This window comes from Papaver somniferum, chromosome 5, assembly GCF_003573695.1.
Source record: "Papaver somniferum cultivar HN1 chromosome 5, ASM357369v1, whole genome shotgun sequence".
Taxonomy (NCBI): domain Eukaryota; kingdom Viridiplantae; phylum Streptophyta; class Magnoliopsida; order Ranunculales; family Papaveraceae; genus Papaver; species Papaver somniferum.
In genome coordinates this window covers 173,171,485-173,192,000 of record NC_039362.1, presented here as the reverse complement: position 1 = coordinate 173,192,000, position 20,516 = coordinate 173,171,485, and the positions used below count along the sequence as shown (strand labels likewise).

General features: G+C 39.0%; 2 long non-coding RNA genes across 2 annotated transcripts; both read right to left on the bottom strand.

Annotated features, from left to right (window-relative positions):
* Window positions 1-1,311: 1,311 nt before the first annotated feature.
* Window positions 1,312-2,107, bottom strand: LOC113278158. The gene is made up of 2 exons (XR_003325330.1): window positions 1,934-2,107; window positions 1,312-1,839 (listed from the first exon to the last, which is right to left on the bottom strand). It is a non-coding gene; the product is annotated as an uncharacterized LOC113278158 (long non-coding RNA).
* A 9,565-nt stretch (window positions 2,108-11,672) lies between these two features.
* On the bottom strand, window positions 11,673-12,615 carry LOC113278157. Its single transcript, XR_003325329.1, has 2 exons — window positions 12,183-12,615; window positions 11,673-12,052 (listed from the first exon to the last, which is right to left on the bottom strand). It is a non-coding gene; the product is annotated as an uncharacterized LOC113278157 (long non-coding RNA).
* Between the last annotated feature and the right edge of the window lie 7,901 nt (window positions 12,616-20,516).

The window sequence follows — 20,516 nt, the reverse complement described above, 5'->3', positions numbered from 1 at the left end:
AAAAATAAAGGTTGCATACCAAATGCAACTACGTATGATACCATTATTAGGAGTTATCCTTTGGAACATGATTGTACAAGAGCATTGGAGTTTCTTAAAGAAATGCACGGAAGGAAATTATCACTGAACTATGCCACTAAATCTCTATTGATCAGTTGCTTGTCTGCAGAACAACTCCAAAACTTGGATTCTCCTGAAACCTAGATAAGATTGAGGTCTCTTGTACGGTTAAGGAAGGGTAAGGTCATCATGACTTCCAGCTGGTTTTTTTACTTAGTTTTTATGTATTTTCCATTTTGCAGTTATATAGAATTCTTAAACACATTTAGACCTGTCATAAATATAGACTATTCATAAATGTAGATCCAACTTGGGAACACTTGTCATAGCTCATTGTGCACATGAGTTTATAACTCTCGTACAGGAAGAAATTGCTTCAGCCTTATCATTATTTTCTAATGTGCCGTGTAACTACTTGGTATAGCTGAGATTGCTCGCCGCATAATCACTCTCTGCATCTAATGACATTCTGAAAGATCCATGAATATGTATTAAATTAGTTCAATTTTACATTGATTATATATGTACGGATGATACTAATGATCAATATTAACATACTCTGGGATTGTTTTTCGACGTGAACAGGAAAGTACGTAGACGTACCGCTGGAGAAAGCCAACATGACAATGAAGAGAAACAGTAAGAAGCTAAGTAAAAACTAAAAACTAATCTTGCTCATTATTTTGGCGATGATGGATAGATCGTCTTCTTTTTCTGATAATGCTTGTATGCATCATACAATGAAATACAGCATGTACTAGGAAACGGAATAGACCAAATATTATCCATATGAGTTAAAGTAGGAAACCAGACACCCATAGCGATTTGAACAACGCAAGGCACCTTTTCCAAGTATTGTTTTGTAAAAACATCATTTCTTTAGTAAAAACACCTTTAAAGGATACACTGGATTTTGGGGAAATCTAATTACCTAGAACTTTGTTGGCGTGAAATTCAAATAATGCATTCTTATAGCGTTAAAACGTAACCTGGCACTGCTACCTCTGAAGGAGGTTGAATTGACATAATGTTACGTCAATGTGAACCTAAGACAAAACCCCCTACTTGTGTTTTGAAGGATCCTGCAAAGCATATGGGTAAGATAACGGCAATCAAGATAAGAAACGCCAAATATCGTGGTTCGAAAAGAACTCGGCCACATGCATATGGAGCCAGAATTTATATGTTCATAATAACCATCTGGATAGTAGAATTAGAAAGGTTGTATGGGGGTGGGCTTGACCAGTTTTGTACCCGAACTTAAGCATAAATTTTATTTATAAAGTTGGCACAACTTTTATTAAGCACAACACGCAGTCCACTTCAAATGTAGGGAATAAAATACAAACATAGGTACATAAGAATATGATATAGTAATCTATATCAAAATATTAAGCGGACAAATCACAATACAACCCACACAATTACTAAGGTACTTATTTTTTGTGATCGGTTGCTAAGGTACTTATGTATGAACCGCGGTACGATTAGCTTGAAGTGCTTAATTTGTGAGGCATCTTGAACGTCCACAGTTGCTCCTGCATGGATGCTGGCCTTCTGGGCATGTAAAATCTGTGTCCCAGGGGGTAGCGCATCGTAACGCTGGTTTATATTCTGGGCAGAAAGGTGCCAGGCATCTTGAAATTCCACAGTTGCTCCTGCATGGATGCTGACCTTCTGGGCATGTAAATTCTGGGTCCCAGGGAGTAGCGCATCGCAATGCTGGGTTATATTCTGTGCAGAAAGGTGCTAGTTCCTGAACCTCCTGGAGTAGCATCCCTGAATGATATTCAGTTAATTAATAAGATAAACTAACAAAATTTGTATCATTAGTGAATTATAAATCTATCTATTTGTAGTAAAGTAGACTTACTGGTCGAAGAGGAGGTTGGGATGGCAATCAAAACGAATAAAAAGAAACTGAGGAACATGCTGATGTTCTTGGCCATGGTTGAGTGAATGATATTTCTGAATATTGCTGTATGTAAGGTCCGGAGATGATTTAGGTATATTGATTGACGAATGTTGATGATGATGATCAAGTAATGCTAACTGACCTCTCTATATATAGCAATATACAAATTCAGTATATATTTCTTTTAAAAACAATTAGACAGTATAATAAGAAAGTCTTTGTTCAACTGTTTCGTCTATTACATTTTTATTCTTTCAGCACGTTGTGATTACGTATGGTGAGTTATCAATAGACCGTCGGTTCATAAATGAACTTAGGCGGATTTTTTTGACCATTAAAAGAGAACAAATATCACAAAGTTAACAAACAAGTTTTAGGAATAAGGATTTGTTACAAATAAGGATTCTTGACCATTAAAAGAGAACAAATAAGGATTTTTGACCGTCGGCATATCATGGACATTAGCCCCCTGACCAAGTGTTTTCGATGGGATAGGTGTTACAAAAAAGATAAGATATTGGCTGCAATTTTTTTTATACTTATCGGAACAAAATTCTGTATTTTAAAATTTATAGTGGTTGTTGGGGTTTCTTCCAAAATACGTACTAATTTTGTATTGTATCTCTTAGGCGGCTGAAAACCTTGTGCTGTCAATATTGGACCAATGCAGTAAGTTTCCCACTTTGAACCCATTTTTGGGGACTGCCCATTTTCTATTTTTATTTCTTGTTCTTTTTCTTTTTAGGCTGGAGGATATGGTCCCGCTACGGGGATAACATGCACAACCGATAAAATTTGAATGGTGCAGCGAAGATGCGAGGATAACATGCACCAATCAAGAAATGGTCCAAATTTTTGTCGATTAAAAAAAAAGAGGTTCAAGCATATATATATATATATATATATATATATATATATAAGTTCTGTAAACCCGTCCAAATGGACGGGCTAGCTCATTAACTGAACCGAAAGGAGGGATAAATCTAATTCATGGTGGTTGACCATTTATGCATGTAACTTCTTTAATGGACATAAAATATTATGCCAACAAAAATTCGTGAAGAGCACATTTCACAACAAATGTTCAGAACATCGAACATATATAATATATGAAAAATACAAATTATGTGTTGCTTGTGACATTAAAATATTATGCTAACGAAAACTTGACGAATGCACACTTAATTATTTCCGCTCTTGCATAAACTTTTTCATCCATAGATGCCCACAAACCTTTGTTAACTTCATGCATGGTAATGTACGTAAGGGTGTTCTCATATAACAAAGCTAGCTGTATAGTTTTAGCAGCTTACGAATAAGATACATGTTAGTTACTTGGGCCTGAATCAGATACATGTTGGTTACTTGTGCCTAAGAAATACATGTCGCAATCTAAAACATTATATTATCTACAAAATTATATAAGGAGAGAATTTCTCAAAATTAAGGCTTAAACAAAAAGAGCAAAAAATTAGTAAATATAAAATACATATGAATAAATGCCATTCTACGTCGAATGTTTGTGCTAGTAGTATAAAGTTAATGAAGCAAACCCAAGTTAGTCATTCCTTTAATGGATCTTGTGAATACGAAACGAAATTAGTTAAGCAAAACAAAAAATAATCATTTTCAAAAAAAAGAAAGAAAAAAAAAACACAAAATAACTAAATAAAAAATATTTCTTAAAAAACGGTAAACCCCCTGAAGCATATAAGACAACTGTGACACCCAAAAAATGATGAAAAGGGGAATAAAAATGATGATACGGGGAAACAGAAAGGCGATTGCTAAAAGATGTTAAAAATTATGTGTTGCTTGTGACATGTTTCCCATATATTCATGAAGTCAATAGAGGTGAATCACCTCAGCGTCTTGACTTGCTAAAAAGCCTTTCTTTATGTCGTTCATAGATTGATATGGAGCCTCTTCTTCTTCTTGCTGCCTTTATAATGAGACTTGTGAAAGCCTGAAATGAGACCATAATCGAAATGTAATACATAGGCAATAATCAGAAGGAAGTAATTCGGTATGCATGTCATCATTCAGCTTAAAACACAATGCGCCAATGACTCTCTAGAAGGTTACAAAAACTACTGTCATGCTTTTTTCTCAAAAAGAAACAAAATACTACCGCCAGGCTTTGAGGTTAGTTTTTCTTCTTTTTTTCTGCTGAGGGTTTGAGATCAAATCAACAATGACTTCAACCCATTAAGATAAAAGCTATCTATAAAATATGAAAAAATTCTGCACATATACATAGTAAAATAATAATTACCTTAATTAATCACATATTGAGATTGCCTTCCATCCTCAATGCTTCTGTTGAGAGAAGAGAGTTGAGAGCTCAACGTTCGGAAAATGGACGATCAATAGCTAGCTTCTACCACCACGAAAGGGAAAGAAAGAGGAAGAATACAGTTAATGGTCCAATCCTTACCTCCTTTTGGTCTCTTCAAGAGCCGTTCTTACAGATTGGAACATACTCCGTCAGTCACCATTTTTGTCTACTATTTTATTCCGACCATGCGCGCATTCAAATAAAATTTAGTTTCCCATTCTTGAGACTCGAATACTACTACATCTGAATCCCGCCATCTGAATCCATGGTCGGTTCTTATTCAGACCGTGCGCGCATTCAATTAAAATTTTAATTTCACAAAAATGATTCCAATTTTTGAGGCACCGAAAACCAAACGGAAAATGGGTCATTTGTCCAAATATTTTTAAAACACGTTTCAAATGGACGAGTAAAAAATAGTTTGGGTGAAATGGACACAAAAAAAATAACAAGGATGAAACTGGATTCATCCTGATTTAAACTTAAAAAATAGCAAAGATGAAACTGGATGCATCCTGTGTAAATTAAAAATAAGAAAAAATATTTGAAAATGGGCAGGATGAAACTGTTTACATCCTGGCTATTTTTACATTTTTGTCCATTTAAACAATATCAAAATCTAACTGTCCTTTTCACCCAAGAATTGTTGATTTTGGTCTTTTTAACCAATTTTATGAAAACGAAACATATAATCGAGAAACTATTACGGGTCCATAAATATATAAATAAGTTAACAAACACAAAAAATCAATGACTTAAATGGTAATGAACCAAAGAGAGCATAGAAAACTCATTGATAAGCAAGTTCACAAACATCCGTAAACACGATAAATGTCCGAATCCGAAAGAATTGATATAAGTAAACACACGGCGATAAAATTAATCCACGCATATCTTCATATTTTTCTTGTACTCATTCATTCTACAGATTCCATAACTTAATCAACGGTAGAAGAATATAATTCGTAATCAAATGTTCACTATTCTCTCCGGCGTATCATTATTTACCATACCTGCTTCCCGATTGGTTTAAAACATAAACCATCTTTGCTTACAGTTATAGCCTTCTCCAAGCATGAAGCTAGAACATTTCATGTAAGAAGAAGTCATACTATTAGTGAGTGAACTTGGCAAGTTCTCACCATGTCGTTTCCACCCTATAACATTAACCGGTAGGGTTTGCACCTCTTCAGAGATCGCTTGAGTTTTCCTTCCAAATTCTTCTTCTTGGTAACTTTTACATAAACATCTTAGCAACATATCTATGATTTTTCTCCAGAAGAAGTAAACCCAGAAATAAGAAACCAATATGAATATGGATGACTATTCTTCGACATCATGAGTGATCTAACTATGGAAGTGAATGATGTGAAGGAGAGCAGAAGGCTTTGGAGAAAAGGTTTACGATGAAGTGGCTTGACCCAAACTTTCGATGAAACAGTTAACCAAAACATGTATCTTATATTATAGAATCATGCTGGATCCTGAAAGGACGTTAAGTAACAACGCATCGGTTGGTCCAACGTTTTCTATAAGTCTGTTGTGTCTTAAAAGGTCGTGTCCACAAAGGAAAGCAGTTAAGATTTTTCTTGTGCCGATTGACGGAGATGGACAGTTATAGATATCTTTAAGAAAATTGGGTTAATGTAAAAAAATCTGTGAAAATTTCCCGAATTTATCTCTCATGTTTGTTGTATGGTAAGTATGACCAACCACCGATCGATAGTCTTCAGAAGACGTATGCTATTTTCTTTGCGAGTGTTAGAGATAAGAATGCAGCTGTGTAACTTAGTCAGCTGAATGAGTACACAGTGAGAGTCGTATGGCTATATTTATGGTCAGATGAGTCATTGATGTTCTGAATTTGTTTTGAGTCTTTTGATTCAGTTAGAGTCTGTAACATATCTTGTTTTCCATTAGCAGTATAAATAAGACTCCAAGATCTCCACAACTCTTGTGGAAGATATTCACCATATATACACTTCTAGCTTGGTATCAGGCTCTAAGATCCAAGTTCACCTTCCGCAAATATCCAAAAAAAAAAAAAAAACAGTGAAGAAAAAAAAAACACCACTGTCACAGAAACAGATATGGCAGATACAACAAACGCTCTTAGACAAGTTCAAATACATCATCTTGTCACTTTGAAGCACACTGAAACAAACCACATACTATGGAAAGCTCAGTTCAAACCTATCTTGAAGGGTCATGGACTAACTGGATTCATTGATGGATCCAAAGAGATACCAGAACGCACTCTGCCGGACAGTGATGAAATCAACCCTGCCTTCACTGCATATGAAGCACAAGATGCGTTAATCATTGGTTGGTTAAACTCAACCCTTACACCAGAAGTTCTCAGCGTTGTTGCAAAGCTAGATACTTCGAAAGCAATATGGGATGCACTGGAAGCTGAGTTTGCGCCTAAGACGTTTGCTCACCAGATGAATCTCAAGAAGAAGTTGCATAACTTGTCCAAAGGTAACAAGTCTTTGAAAGATTATTTAAATGAAGCTAAACATTTGTTTGATGAACTTGCAGCAACTGGTTACACAGTTCCTGCTAATGAAATGAAGCAATCCATCTGTAATGGATTGAATCAGTCTTATGATCCAATAGTTACTGTGTTGGGTACTGCTGATAATATGGATATCCAGACTTTTAAGTCTCATCTCCTTACCTACGAGATGCGTCAAGAGAATCAACTGTCTCAGGAATCCCAACCCATAGCAAATCCTGTAACTGCGAGTGCAGCATCTTCCAGCAGAAATCAACCAAGGATGCACAACAATCAGCCCAGACGAAACTCACCACCAAACAATAACAATCGTCGTCCACCTAACCAGCAACGTGGTTCTCCTCAATGGGATGTATACTGTCAGATATGCAAGAAAAGAAATCACACTGCAGATCGTTGTTGGTTTCGTTATGATAGGAGCAATGACAATCGCCAAAGGCCTGCAGAGGCTTATGTTGCTTTTCCTGACGCAACTAATACTCAGTGGGTCACGGATACGGGTGCGACAAATCATATGACTGCTAATGCTCAGAATTTGTGTATACCACATGAATATGATGCACCTGATCAAGTGAGAGTTGGTAATGGCAATGCTCTACAAATAGCACACATTGGTAACACTGAGTTCAATTCTAATATCGAAATTTTGCTTTAAATAATGTATATCATGTGCCTCAGATCAAAAAGAATCTGCTATCTGTTCATCAGTTTTGCAAGGATAACAATGTATCCTTTGTGTTTCACACTAATTTGTTTGTTGTGAAGGACAAAATCACGGTGGCAACGCTGCTATCAGGAAGGAATGAGAATGGGCTATATGTGCTGGATACTGATGGTGGAGTGCAATCATCTCAATCTCCTTCAACCTTTCTTTCTGCAAGCATTCCAATATGGCACCAGCGGCTCGGGAATCCAATGCTGAGCACAGTTTCTAGTATTGTCAAAAAGTTTTCCCTTCCAGTTCAAAATAAGATCTTTGGCTTCTGTCACTCTTGTCATATTAGCAAGAGTAGGCGCCTTCCTTTTACTCCTAGTACTACAACTTATGCTACTCCTTTAAGTCTTATTTTGTCTGATATTTGGGTTTCACCAAAAACATCTCGTAATGGTTTTCGTTATTTTCTAATATTCATTGATGCTTATTCTCATTATACATGGATTTATCCATTGGTGCAACAATCTGCTGTTTTCGATATCTTCTCTAAGTTTCAAAAACAAGTAGAAAACCTGACAGGACACAAAATAAAAATCTTTCAATCAGATAACGCATTGGAATACAAGAAACTAACTACATATCTAAGAAACTCTGGCATACAGCATCGTTTCTCCTTCCCTCATACATCGGCTCAAAATAGATTAGCAGAACGAAGGATCAAATACATCACAGAGAGTGGTCTAGCTCTATTGTATCAAGCACATCTTCCAGAAGATTTTTGGCCAGAGGCTTTTACCACAGCCTGCTATCTCATTAACAGGACACCAAACAAGTCGTCTAATCACAAAACACCCCTTGAGTTACTCTTTGGAAAACAACCAGACTACCAATTCCTGCGTGTTTTTGGTTTCTTAGCATATCCATGCTTAAGACCATATAATGCCAACAAACTAGAACATAGGTCTCTCCCCTGCATATTCCTAGGATATAGTTCATCTCATAAGGGTTACACTTGTCTTCATCTACCAACCAATCGGCAATATATATCACGGCATGTTCGCTTTGAAGAAAACATATTCCCATTCTCTTCTTCCCTGGAGCGTACTCCCGAGGTAAAGTCTGACACTCATGCAACCAGTACTGATATTTTTGGGTCTTCTATTCCCTCACAATCAAACAGTGACAGTGCAACCTCAGCATAATGTACAGCCGGCTATTGTCCAGCCAATCTCACCAACAGTAATACACGATGTCACCCCTCAGCAGACTCCTGCAACATCACATGTGTTACTATCACCTCAAGAATCCCAAAACCAGAATGGCAATGAGTCAGCTCAAGTTGTAGATGCTCCAGTACATACAATGATCACAAGAGCCAAAGCCGGGATTTCAAAGCCAATACAGAAACTCTGTCTGACTGCCACCAAACACCCACTTCTTGATCAAGACTTCATGGAACCTACCTGTTACTCTAAGGCTTGTCAAATACCAGAATGGCGTGATGCAATGGACGTGCAGATAAATGCTTTGATTCAAAATGGCACTTACACCTTGGTTGAGTACAAAGAAGGGATGAATATTGTTGGATCTAAATGGGTTTTTCGTATTAAAAGAAATCCAGATGGCACAATACAACGTTACAAGGATCGTTTGGTAGCGAAAGGTTTTACCCAACAACAAGGTATAGATTATGAAGAAACCTTTTCGCATGTTATTAAGCCGTGTACAATAAGGCTGGTTCTGACACTTGTAGTAATGAGAGGATGGTCTCTTCGTCATCTAGATGTGGAGAATGCATTTCTCCATGGGGTCTTAGAGGAGGAGGTCTACATGAAGCAACCTGCTGGATATATAGACCCTAACTATCCAAATCATGTTTGCAGGTTACACAAATCGCTATATGGCCTTAAACAGGCTCCTTGTGCTTGGTTCTCCCGCCTCAGCAATCATCTCTTAAGACTAGGATTCACAGCCTCCATTGCAGATTCTTCATTATTTGTTCAACATAGAGGTAACTCAGTAGTATATGTACTGGTTTATGTGGACGACATAATTTTCACAGGTTCCGACTCACACATGGTTGCTAACTTAATTCAAGATTTGGGTAATGAGTTTGCAATCAAAGATATGGGGATATTGTCTTACTTCTTAGGCGTTGAGGTTTTGCAACAAGGACGGTCTCTAGTGCTTTCTCAAAGAAAATATATCTCAGATTTGTTAAGATGAACTAAACTGGATGGCATCAAGACAGTTTTCACACCAATGGCTGTCAATGCAAAGCTGCACAAGGTGGGTTCTACTAAGTTTGAAGATTCCACTCTGTATAGGAGTGTTGTTGGAGCTCTTCAGTACTTGCATATCACTCGGCCAGATATATCTATGGCAGTGAACAAAGCCTGTCAGTTTATGCATGAACCTTATGTGGAACACTGGGAGCTTGTTAAACGAATCCTGCGATATTTGAAGCATACAATAGACTATGGTGTCTTCATTAAACCTAGTCAAGATTATACTCTGTATGCTTATTCTGATTCAGACTGGGCAGGTAGTCTAGATGATCGGTGATCCACAAGTGGTTACTGTATATTCTTTGGAGGTAATCTCATCTCTTGGAGTGCAAGAAAACAAAAAACCGTCTCCAAATCAAGCACAGAGGCTGAGTATCGGGGTGTGGCCATTGCAACTTCTGAGCTTATATGGATTCAGTCGTTGCTTCAGGAGCAGGGAATTCAGTGTGCATCACCAACTCTGTGGTGTGACAATCTAGGGGCAACGTATCTCACAGCTAATCCCATATTCCATGCTCGCACAAACACATAGAAATAGACTATCACTTTGTGAGGGAAAGAGTTTCACGCAGACAACTGCATGTGAAGTTTATCAGCAGCAAGGATCAGCTGGCAGATATCTTTACCAAAGGCCTATCATCTCCAAGGTTCCAACTACTCCGAGACAAGTTGAACGTCCGTCAACTCCGGTTCAACTTGAGGGAGGGTGTTAGAGATAAGAATGCAGCTGTGTAACTTAGTCAGCTGAATGAGTACACAGTGAGAGTCGTATGGCTATACTTACGGTCAGCTGAGTCATTGATGTTCTGAATTTGTTTTGAGTCTTTTGATTCAGTTAGAGTCTGTAACATATCTTGTTTTCCATTAGCAGTATAAATAAGACTCCAAGATCTCCACAACTCTTGTGGAAGATATTCACCAAATATACACTTCTAGCTGCGAGTTTGCGAGAACATATATCTACTCCTAACTATTTTCTGGTGTATATTGCAAAGACGTATCCTTTCATGTATCAAATTTATGCTTTTGGTAACAACGACAGTTAATGTATCCTTTGAAAAACAGTAACTGAATTTCCCACATTGGTATGACTTGCCATCTGACATGGGGTTCTATTTATTCAGAATTAATGTGGATGCAACACGTCAGCATAAGTATTCCCCTTTATACAAAGAAGTAGTATTGATATATAGTAACTATGGTAGATGGATAAAACAGTATCCTAGTGATTTGATTGCCTTATCACCCCCTACACATATATATATAAGCCTGAGTAAATTATTTTTGCTTCTTTTTCAACCTTTAATCCACGTGCAACCCAAACTGCATATGAAGTGAATGGGGGTGGTCTAACTACAACAGTTGTTAGGGTTACAAATAGGAGTGGTCCTGGAAATGAGGGCAAAGATAACTTGGTTGTTGAAGGGATCCCAATAACAACGATCATTGTTGCTGAAACAGATTGGGAGACTAAGGCTTTTAGAGGTGCAGGAAAGTCGGATGGGGATTCGGTTGAAGATAAAGGCAAGAAAAAATCGATTGCTGAGAAAGTGGGGACTTCCCCAAACCAAAAACCTTTTTATCAAGTTAAGTGACTTCCAAGGAAGGAAGTCTCTTTACGAGTGGAAGCAAGGGAAATGCTCGTACATGAAAAGCCAAAGATAGAGTTAGAGTAACACTTTCGTATATTAATACTTTTGGACAAAGCACAAAATTATTAATATACAGAGGTTATTAATATATAGAGGTTGATTAAAGTAAAATTTCACAAATCAGGACTATGATTTATATCAATACGTAGAGGTTATTACTATATAGAATATTAATATATGAAGGTTTTACCGTACAATTTCAAGAATATGTGGAGCATTAAACATAAATATTATTTTGCACCGTTATTATCAAACTGACACAATCTTTATTAAATTTACGAAAGAGATGACAAGCATTGGTACATAAATATATGATACAGTAAGCAGCTGCATCAAATTAAGAGCAGAAATGTACACAAAATACCATCCACACACAACAATTACAAGGGCTTACATAACATAGACGTATAAACGTATGAAACACAGTACAATCAGTGTCCGATAGGTAATTTAAACAGGGCAGCATCTTGGGCAACCACCGCAGGACGGATGGAACACCTGGTAAGAACCACTTGGGCATTCAAGCACAACCTGTTGTTCTGTGCATTCTTGGAACTGAATGCAAGCAAGGTCTTGCATATCCGGGCACACATCTACTACTCTATAATCCCCCTTGAGTATCACTTCTGAATGATATTATTAATTTAGTTGAGAATTAGATATACAAACAGAAGTTGAATTGATTAATTAATTATAAAAAAACATTCCTGTGTAATAAAAACCGAAAGATTTTGGACTAATGGAAAGTAAACTTACCGGTCGAAGAAGAGGAGGTTGGCATGGCAATCAAGACAAATAAGATGAAGCTGAGGAACATACCGTTTTTCTCGAGGTAAATTAAATAATGAAGACGATGATGATTAGGTACTGCGAACTAACCCCTCTTTATATATAGGTAACGCACAGTATCAATATACTGATTTTAAAAACAACTTCCAACAGCAAATTCAACTATGGAAATGGAATAGTCTTTGTTCAATTGTTTCGTCTATCCGTGCACACGTTATGATAACGTATAAATGTTCCAACTCTTGGCTCGCAACATAACTTTGACTTTTTACGTTTTTATTATCAAATATGTTCTCAAGATTTCTGAACATTGTAATGCTTGATGTTTATTTTCAAACTCCGAAGAATCCATTCAACAGTTGATGTTGAATTGCAATTTTATGCACAAACTGCTTGTAAAGGAGTCAGGATTATAAGCTCAAACTCATAATTTGTAGATTGTTAGCCTCCATCAGCCTCCTTCGTTGGGGATTGCGCTGGGATATAACCCATTAGGTGGGATCAAGGGCATCCTAATGTTTAGGAAATGACTAACTTAGAAGAAAAGAAATTTTGCTCATAAAAACGATCTTTAAGATACTTGTACAAGTGGGAACTGAATAGATGATGGCTTTATAGGTTACTTACAATCTACAAAAACATATCATAATCATGGTTGTTATCGTCTTATCGAACCTAACTTGATTCAATACGCTAGCCACTTTTTCAAATATAAGCTAGCTAATTAAAAGAAAGGAAAAAAGAATTCCGCCATCTCGATATTAGTAGGATCCGAACTCATGCCACTTGATGCATTAGCAAGGCAGCTTATATAATTGAAGGTCTAAAGTCATAGTTGGACAAATAGTCTGGTGGCTTAATCGCCGGACAAGTCTAATTCAGGATGCCATTTTTATGGACTAATTCTTAGGATTAGGATAACTCTTATGTTTTAGGTATCTAAAACTCCAGCTCATGTATGTCTTTGTTTTGCTCGGTAAATTAATTAGTTTATTTATTGAAAAACGCAGAAACAAAATTTTTCCCTTAAATAAATTTCTCTTCCGATAAAAATGCTTTTTAAGCATCAGTGGCCGTCTTGCTATGAACTTTTTTCATTTGATGGGAACTGTCCGTTTATCTTAGGTGGTTGAAGCATTATTGTTAAAATTTGATACCAAAGGTGATTACTGGAAATCCAGCAATACACCCAAATGGAATGTAAATAAGATCTAAGACATGATAAATGCAAGAATAAAGGACTATTTATTAATTTCCAGCGAAATACAAGTTATACTTGTGGATTATCGAAAAACCCTAATCCCCTTTCCAAGTTTATGGATTACAAGGAAACCCTCACTCTCCCTCTCTCCTCTCTACCGACAGAATCCCCCTCTTTGCATTGCTCAAAAGGTCTCTATTTGTAGGCCTCAACAACCATAGTGGTATACAGCTTATATCATCTCGCCGAGGTTACTTTATGCTTCGCCTGGAGCATATTCCATAAAGTTTTCCCCCACCTTTCGTTGTCTTCACGTGGTCTTGTCGGGACACCTGTCCTTTTCTTGCTCGATAATTCATCTACTTCGTGGGGGTAGCTTTTCTTCCAAGCCAAGTCACAATATTTCGCGATCATTTTGCAACGGACATCTAATTCTTCTCGCGCTCTACATCCCTTTTGGCGAGTTACCTCATCCTCATCTCTACTTCGCTGTCGTGTGGATAAGGTTAATTCTGACTTGATTTGACAAGCCCTGACGACGAATCTCGGGGAGTGAGGTGAGATCTTTTCACCAGATTGTCGCGCCCTCCTATGGCTACGTGTCAGCTTATACTTTGGTAACTACATTTTTCCTTTTCTTATTCTGCTCGATCATAAAGAGAGGAGAATAAAAACCGTCTGAACGAGGTAACCGTCAATTACCGTTCCATATTCTTCAATCGTGGGTCGTTTTGACCAGTCATCTGGTATAAATACCTCCCCTTCTCATCTATCTAAGACTTTAGTCTTCTCCTCCTTTTCCCTCTTATCTCCAGTAAGATCTGTTCTTCAATTCTAATGTCTCCCAGAAAGATTCCTCCTCCAACCACATCCTGGACCTATGAAGAGTTTAAGACCGATCTTAATGCAGTAGGAATCACCCTATCTCCCGCAATTGATTCCTCTATTACTCCTCCCGTTACTGCTACTGATTCGATGGAATTAAACTACCGGTGGATACGAGCTGAAACCTGGACTTCATGGAGGATGATTGGGATAGGGTGAAACCTGGAATCACCCTATCCCAAGAACCCTCTATTCCTTGATATTTTAGCTCTTCTTCGCCCTAGTGTTTATCAGCTAAGTGGGAACGCTATTCGCTTGGCTAACGAATTTTTTCGAAGATCAAATGGCCTTCCTACTCAGATTCCCGAATTAGGGTCGGACTTTCCTTCAGCCGATTATAACGTCGAATATTTTATGGAAAATTACCTCATTCAATACTTGTCCACAAGATCGTACCAGTAGTAGGGTGTGAAGTTTACCCGTAAGATCTTGTCTGACCCATCCAAGGCACTACTTTTGGATGTCGATCCTACTAGTGAAAAGAGGAACATGTATCTTCATTTATCCAACGATGAAAATTGGATGATGTATCCTCTGGTGATCGAAGGCCCTTTCTTGTGGGGCTTAGACGAGAATGGTGTGCCTCGTACCGGTCCTCTTCCGAAGCATATCCACCTCGCCGAATATGAACCGAGTCGGTTTAATTGGCCCAAGATGCCCCTTGGGGTGAGTTTGATTTTTCATTCAATTTTCCTTTTATTTAGTGTATACCCCTCTAATGCTCTTGCCTTTTGCCATAGTATTCCCGCCCACCTCCTGACATGATAAAGGCCGGTTCCAAGAAGCCACCTCCAGCTCAGGTTTGTAACTCGCGAGTCATATCTTCTTAATTTCTTAATCCAACTCCTAATTTCTTACTTCGCAGAGGGAGGAATCTCAAGTTGCAGCGGGACCTTCTGCAAACACAAGAAAGCGTGCTCGCTCTAAGGTATACTCCTCCTCCGCTCAGGTCCGTCTCTATTTCACGGCTTGCCTTTTCCTCTTTGGTTCATCTACTAATTTTGTGGTCTTTTTAGGATGACTCTTCAACCTCTCCTCGTGCTCGGGGGCCTTCTCAACTTCATTCTCGCACATTGGATGTAGACAGGCTATCTCAAATTCGTCCTTCGGGATTCGTCCGTCCTCCTCCTAGCTCCTCTCGCCCTCATGTTGACGATTCTAAAGACCCAACATATCTTCCTGATATGAAATTTCTTAGGGATATTTTTGTGGCAACTCATTCGAAATCCTCCTTGAGATCCGTGGCTACTGAATCCCTCACTTCCATGAGCTCTGATTCCTTTCTAGATGCCGATCAAGGATTTATCCAGAATGCTTCTTTGAATCTCTCCATTCAACAACATGTCTCCCTGCTGTGTTTGGTAAGTGGAACAGACGACTCCTTTCTTATTTTCCTTAATAACATTTCCTTACTCATTTCTTTCTTATTCGCCTCCTCAGGGACATAATCACAACATGTCCCATCTCGTGGAACTTCACGAAGGTCGGGACCTTATTGGTCGTCAGAGTGCTCGTATCGCTCAGTTAGAATCGCAACTTAATGAGGATAAAAACATCTCGTCCGCTCTTCGTCGTAAGTTTTCATTTGCTATCCATTTGACTTTGCCTTAGATTTCCAGATTGCCTACTTACTTACCCTTTTCCATCTTAGATTCTGAGCAAAAGCTTAAGGATCAAGTCTTTCATCTTCAAGAGGATTTCCGTGGCTTAAACGAGGATCTTGACAAGATATTGAAGGACGCAGTTTTACTTGCAAAGAAACTTCGCCGAAATGCCCAAGACGAAAAGGTCAGGCTCTTTAACGAATTCTGCGACTCGGAGAATATTCCTCGTGTTCCCTTGGAGCTTGAGGTATTCTCTGATGACGAACCCGAATCGGAGCCTACCATCCACGAACCAATCCTTTGTTCCGACGAAGGCACAGGGTCTGATGAAGATGATGGGGCTGATGGGGATGACGATTAGAGAATAATACGATATTTTACCCTTGTATTCTTTTCCCATGTATATAAGCTTCAATCCCATATGTATATTATGATATTACTATTTTATCAATCAGAACTGTTGTTCCTGCCTTTAATCTTTTCTCATCAAGTATATACTTGCTTCTAAGTTAAAATATGCCTTCGACTTCGCTTTTTTCCTTCGTGCTCCTTTCTATGATGTCGTGTCTCTCAGCTTTTAAATTATGCCTTAAGCACTTCGTAGTCTTGAGAGGAGAATGCTAAAAAAGAACAAAAAATATAAAAGCATATACTTGCCTCTTGTTCTTATTGAGCTTTGTCCGATCAAGACAAGAGTATTCTGGTGAGGCTCTTCATAAGTACGCTATTTCGGCGTGTACGCCTATCTTTGTTTACCTTTTGTTTCCTTTTATGAGGTCTTAATGCGCCTCCTTATTAAGGTCTTATTGCGCCTCACCCTGCTTTTAAGGGTATTCATTCGGCAAAGTCTCAGGCGCTTGCTATTTTTGCGAATAGCAATCCATGAACCTCGCCTTAACATCTTTTCTAAGTTTTCTTTTCGCGACAATATGACAGGCCTATCTATTCCTATGAATAGCAGCCCCATGACATTGCCGTCTTTTTTGGTCACACAGCTCCCTAATCTGGAGGGTGACATCCCTTTATATTCCTCCTGAGTGCCCCTTCAAGGAGGTTAACCCTAACATGCATGTTGGTCTCCTCCCATCCGTTTATTACGACATTCAGTTGTTTTCGCGACTTCTTATCCTCTTCGCTGATAAGGCTTGGAGTTACTAAGTCACACCCTAAGTGGGGTTTCTTTGGGATCGAGTGCATCGTAGCCAAGACTTGCCAGACGGACATGGCCGGTAACGCTCCAGATGTCCTAAGCACCCGCATATCAACCAAATACGTCGGCGCCTTGGTCATATTTCTGCACTCCCTACCGAAGGCCATCATAATAGGGGTCCCCAGCGGATAGGTCTTATCATTGCCCTTAGCTTTCTGTCCGAGAGTTGTCCACGACATGCGTTAGGTCTTTGCCTCTTGCATTTTTATGCGAACTAGGGTGCATGCCGTGGGTTCCCAGCCTTCTAAAGCGAAGGTTTTGAGTTTCCCTAGAAACTTTTATTTCGTCGTTATCGTTTTCCTCCTAATGTGAGGTCTTATCTGCTCGTGTAAATGGATCCATTCATATAAAATTGTAGAAATATTTTATTGATAAATTTTGTTCTCTTCTTACATTCAGGGATAATATTTTTTAATGTAAACATGATTCCAAAGATGATCTAGCCTTCTATCTTGTCGTTCTATTTCGCCGTAAATTATCTTCCCTTCTTCATCGGTATCCTTCCCTTCGCAGTCTGCCAATTCATATGCCCCATTTCCAACGACCCTATTTACGATGTATGGACCCTCCCAAATGGGTTCTAGCTTCCCTCCCGATCCTCGCTGATAAGGTGGTATCTCTCTTAGCACCAGTTCTTCCGGGACGAAGCTTCTTGGTTTTACCCTTTTATTATATTCTCTTGACAACCTCTGGTGGTAGTTCGTCATATGTTGTAACGCAATTTCTCTATTTTCCTCGAGATCGTCCAATTTTTCAAGAATTAAGTCCGTGTTTTATCCTTTTTTCCCATGCCTCCCTCCTTGTTGTGGGCATGATGGCTTCGGCTGGTAGCACTGGATCTGCTCTGTACTTTAAACAGAATGGGGATACTCCTGTTGCTTCTCGCCTTGTGGTTCTATATGACCACAACACGTTCGGGATCTGCTCGCACCATCCTTTGTGATGCCCTTCCAGCTTCTTTTTCAGCGTGGAGGCCACCGTTTTATTTGTAGCCTCTGCCTTCCCATTACTCTGGGATATAATGGCGTAGATTTCCCAGATTGAATCTTAATGGCGTTGAACAGCATCTTCACATTCTCTCCTTCGAACTGCTTTCCATTGTCTGAAACAATCAGGACGGGCATGCCAAATCTACAAATGATGTGTTCAAGGATAAAATCGTATATGTCCCCGTATTTTGTATGTTGCACATCCTTTGCCTCCACCAAATTTTTGAAGTAGTCAGTTGCTACAATCAAGTACCTTCTTTGCTTCGTCCCCGCGACAAAGGGCCCCACGATATCTATTCCCCACATGGAGAATGGTCACACGCTCAATACTGAGTTCAAGCTTGTGGCTGGTGCATGTATCCTTTTTCCGAACCTTTGACACGCCTCACACCTCGTGGAAATGTCTTTTGCGTCTTTATGCATGTAGGGCCAAAAGTAACCCTGTGTTCGGGTCTTGTAAGCTAGTGATCTGGTTTCGCTGTGGTTTCTAGCGTCCCCATAATGAATTGATTTCATAATTTCAATCCATTCCTCCTGCGACAAGCACCTCATCAGTGGACCCAAGAATGATCGCCCATAAAGGATCCCTTCTCGTACCTCGTAATTCGTGGATTTTCTTTTGATTTTATTTGCCTCTTGTCTATCTCATGGCAAGTCTCCTTTCATCAAGTAATTGTAGATTGGTGTTCTCCAATCCTCCTTGATCATTACTGAGTTCCTCCCTTCTACCGCCATTATCTGAAGTTCTCTTTCTTCTCTGCTTACTGACGGCTGCATCAGTCGCTGGATCACAATGTGCCCGATCTTTGGATTCTCAATCATGGAAGCTATGAAGGATAATGCATCTGCATGTCGATTGTTATCTCTATTTATGTTTCTCCATAAGATACTTCGTATTTTCGCCCGAATAGTCTTGCACGAGCTGCTGATATTTTTTCATCACGGGATCGACCGTATTATACACTCCTTCAATTTGACGAACTACCAATTGTGAGTCACTAGTAATTCGTACTTCGTCCAATTCCATTTCTATTGCAATTCTCAGAGCCTGTATTACTGCCTCATACTCGGTTTCATTATTCGTGGCTTTGTATTCCACGCGAAAACAAGATACTATTCGCTCACCTGTAGGCGAGGTGAATATTATTCCTACACCTCCTCCACAGCTATTAGACGACCCATCAACAAAGATTTCCCATCTCCTGGGATGACTTTTCTTTAGCATATCCTTTGGGTCCGGTTCGCTTTCATCTGTTTCCATCATGTCCTCTGTACTCCCATCCTCTTCCTAAAGAAATTCCGCGAGAAATTCTGCTATTATGTGCGATTTCGTCGAAGTATGCACTTCGTACTTCATCCCGAAATGGTTGATGTGAGAGTTCCACCTCTATACTCTCCCGACCCTTTGGGAATGCTTCAAGACTGTTTCTATTGGTATCCTTGTGAGGACTTTGATTTTGTGGGTTTGGAAATAAGTCCTCAATTTTCGTGATGCATATAATAGTGCCAATATCAATTTTTCGATCTTAGGGTAATTTCTTTCTGCGTAATTCAAGGTTTTACTCACGTAGAATATGGGTTTTTCTACTCTTCCATCGTTCCTGAGTAGGACTGCACTAATAGCATTGGGTGTGGATGCGAGACAAAGCAACAACTCCTCCCCTGGTTCCGGTTTTTGCAGGATTGACAACTTGATTAAGTGTTATTTTATGCCCCTCAGAGCTTCTTCACATTCTTGTGTCCATGCGAATTTTGCTCCTTTCTTTAAAATGTCAAAGAAGTGTTTACATTTATCGGATGACCGCGAGATAATCTTCCCAGTGCCGCGATCTTCCCATTTAACTTTTGCACATCTTTTACAGTGGCTGGTGATGGCATTTCTAGTATCGCATGTACCTTTGCAGGGTCCACTTCTATGCCTTTTCGAGAAACTATGTGTCCTAAGAACTTTGCTGATTCCACCACGAAAATGCATTTTAATGGATTGACCTTCATCTTGTATCTCCTCATCTGATCGAAGATCTATTTCAGGTCTTCCACATGATATCCAGGGTCTTTGGTTTTGACTAACACGTCGTCTACATAGACTTCCAACGTCGTGTGTACCCATTTTGCGAATACCTTCTCCACCATTCGTTGGTATGTAACCCCCGCATTTTTCAGTCCAAATGGAATTCTAGTGTAGCAATAAAATCCCCTAGGAGCGAAGAAAGCCGTGTGCTCCTGGTCTTCCTCGGCCAAAGGTATTTGATTGTATCCACAATATCCATCTAGGGATGATAACCTTTTGTATCCGGACGCTGCTTCCACCATCTGAGGGATATTTGGTAAAGGGAAACTATCCTTGGGACAAGCAGTATTTCAATCACTAAAATCAATACAGATTCTTACGCCATTGTTCTTCTTCGGCAC